Source organism: Schistocerca nitens, chromosome 8 (genome assembly GCF_023898315.1).
Source record: "Schistocerca nitens isolate TAMUIC-IGC-003100 chromosome 8, iqSchNite1.1, whole genome shotgun sequence".
Classification (NCBI taxonomy): Eukaryota; Metazoa; Arthropoda; class Insecta; order Orthoptera; family Acrididae; genus Schistocerca; species Schistocerca nitens.
Window position 1 is genome coordinate 462,735,425 of NC_064621.1, and position 2,750 is coordinate 462,738,174.

General features: G+C 47.2%; 1 non-coding gene across 1 annotated transcript; it reads left to right on the top strand.

The window, feature by feature from the left end:
* Positions 1-773: 773 nt before the first annotated feature.
* Positions 774-848, top strand: Trnar-gcg (transfer RNA arginine (anticodon GCG)). Its single transcript has one exon. It is a non-coding gene; the product is annotated as a tRNA-Arg (tRNA).
* Positions 849-2,750: the final 1,902 nt, after the last annotated feature.

Below are 2,750 nucleotides of genomic sequence, written 5' to 3' on the forward strand. Positions count from 1 at the left end.
AATCAACACCCCTGTAATTTGGTAGTTCTTCCGAAGTTAATCACGAAGTGGCTTCCGCTGGCACTGGCGTACCTAACAAAATTGTGGGCTGTCTTTCTCGCTGAAAGGAGCCTTTATCAAGGCTGCAACTAGTGTTAGAGGGCATTAACGGATATCTCATGAGGCTCCCTAAGTTTTGTCGGATGTGCATTATTTGAAAAGAGCTAAAATCGCCGCTTGTTGAACCATTCTACACGACTCCTGCCAGATACTGCCCAGTTTCTGTGTTTTCTGGTCCTCGCCGAGGAGTTAGCCGCTGTTTTCAGTACGAGGCGAATTGTCGGGGAAAGAATTATGGGTTAAACCATCGACTAATTCGCAGAAAAGTAATTTCACAAAGGATATAACCTAGGCAGTAACAGTCTGGAATATTTCTTTAAATACTTGTGCAATTCAAGAGATGAAACAGAAACATTGGTATATGGTCCATTCACAGTAAAGTGGCCATCATCTATGTTCGACGTCAACGTTCAACAGCCACTCACAGACGGCAGGCAGCAGCACTAGCAGTGGAGGGTATATAAATGTTGGGGGGACGAGTAAAGTTGTAGTCGCAATGCGGAAACGGTGCGATTTCTCTGACGTCCAGCAGGGCGTGATTAAAAGTGTGTGCCGGACCGAGACTCGAACTCGGGACCTTTGCCTTTCGCGGGCAACTGCTCTACCAACTGAGTTTGGAAGGTAGGAGACAAGGTACTGGCAGAAGTAGAGCTGTGTGGACGGGGCGAGAGTCGTGCTTGGGTAGCTCAGTTGGTAGAGCACTTGCCTGCGAAAAGCAAAGGTTCCGAGTTCGAGTCTCGGTCCGGCACACACTTTTAATCTGCCAGGCAGTTTCATATCAGCGCACACTCCGCTGCAGAGTGAAAATCTCTTTCTGGAGGGCGTGATTATTGGCTTTCGGGAAGCATTTCCGAAACTGCTAAGTTTGTACACCCGCCCAGATGAAGCATTGGGCTACCAACAGTGTCCCCTCAACAACCGTTCCGCAGCAGGTGTCTCTTTTATGCACCCATGCTCACTGCTGCATCGTCAACGAAGGCTGGAATTTTCACGCGAATACCGCAATTGGGCGTGCCGTAGGAGGGAGCATTATGGTTTGAGGAATGTTTTCGTGGCATTCCCTCGGTAATATCGTCATTGCGGATAGCACAATGTAACAAGTAAGCACTGTCCTTGGGGGACACGTACACCGGTACATGCAGTTCTTTTTTTTTTTTTCGCACGATGGCATCTCCCAGCAGGAAAACGCAACGTATCACACACCTAGCAGCGTACTGCATGTTTCGAAGTGCGCCAGGTTGAGTTTATCGCACTCTCCTGGCCACCAGACTCCCCAGATTAAAACCAGATCGAGTAACTTAAGGACCACCTCCATGGGGCTGTTAACGCCGCTGATGCTCAGCTGGCCACGACGCTGGAGTCGGCATGGCTCCACATCCCTGTCGCTACCTTCCAGAACCTCAATGACTCTCTTCCTCAAGTCCGCGCTGCAAATAGTGGTTATTCAGGCTTTTGACAGGTGATCACGTTACTGTGAGTGAACAGTGCAGTAAGTAATAAAAATGACATTTCGAAAGCAAAACCACGTGTGTTATAAGAAGCCACACCAGATACGGAAGAGGCACTTGCAGATGACGGTATTTCAGTAAACGATTTAAGCTTGAGGAGAAAGAGTACAAAAGGAGCTAGAAAAATTATTTAGAATCTGCCTGCAGAAGAAGACAATTCCTCCAGACTGGAACAACGCTTTCGTTTTTCTACACGACAGCAAAGGAGACAGGCAAACAACTATACACCTGGATAAAAATAGCAAATTGGTTGACAGTTGATGGTGATGTTGCCGGTATGCCATTACGTTCAAGTGCAGTATGGCCTCGTTAGCAACAGCTGTGCAGCTGCGTACCGAATACGTTCGTATGTTCTCCTTTAAGGTGGAACACTGAGTTCGTGTTGCAGGATCATAAGTGTCTTATCACTTTCCTAAGCAGTTTAACAAAATGTTCAAATGTGTGTGAATTCCTAAGGGGATAAACTGCTAAGGTCATCGATCCCTACACTACTTAAACTAACTTACGCTAAGAACGACACACGCACCCATGCCCGAGGGAGGACTCGAACCTCCGGCGGAAGGGGCCGCGCAATCCGTGACATGGCGCAAAGACCGCGTGGCCACTCCGCACGGCCACGCGGCGCGGCCGCAGTTTAACAGTTAGCTTCACACATTCCGTGAAAGCAACATGGCACACTGAGAAACAAAGCATATAATAATGAATCACAACAATAATATCACGGACTGCAATTCCCGTCTACAGTTGAATACTGACCGACAGCTGACGTAGCACATCGACATGACAAAGGTGCCCCACACAGGTGTGACCAAACTCGTTGTCTGATTGGGTGTTGCTATTGTTGGCGTCCTGTAAATAACACTACGATTCGCTTTGTTATTTTGATTCGTGAATAGACTTATCATCCTCCTCTCTCCAAAGTACAAGATTGTCACTAAAATTGTCTCCAAATGAAAGAAAAAATTACTGGATTTTAGTCAGGAAAAGGAAAAGGCTGGCCTTACAAGTGCGTATAGCGTAATAGACTCTTTTTTAGACGGGAATGCAATTGTAGTACGTGGCGGTTATAAGGGGCGATCAATAAGTTTCCGTTTGAGGACGTTGCTACAGCACATATCCAACGCAACGTGACTCCAATGCGGG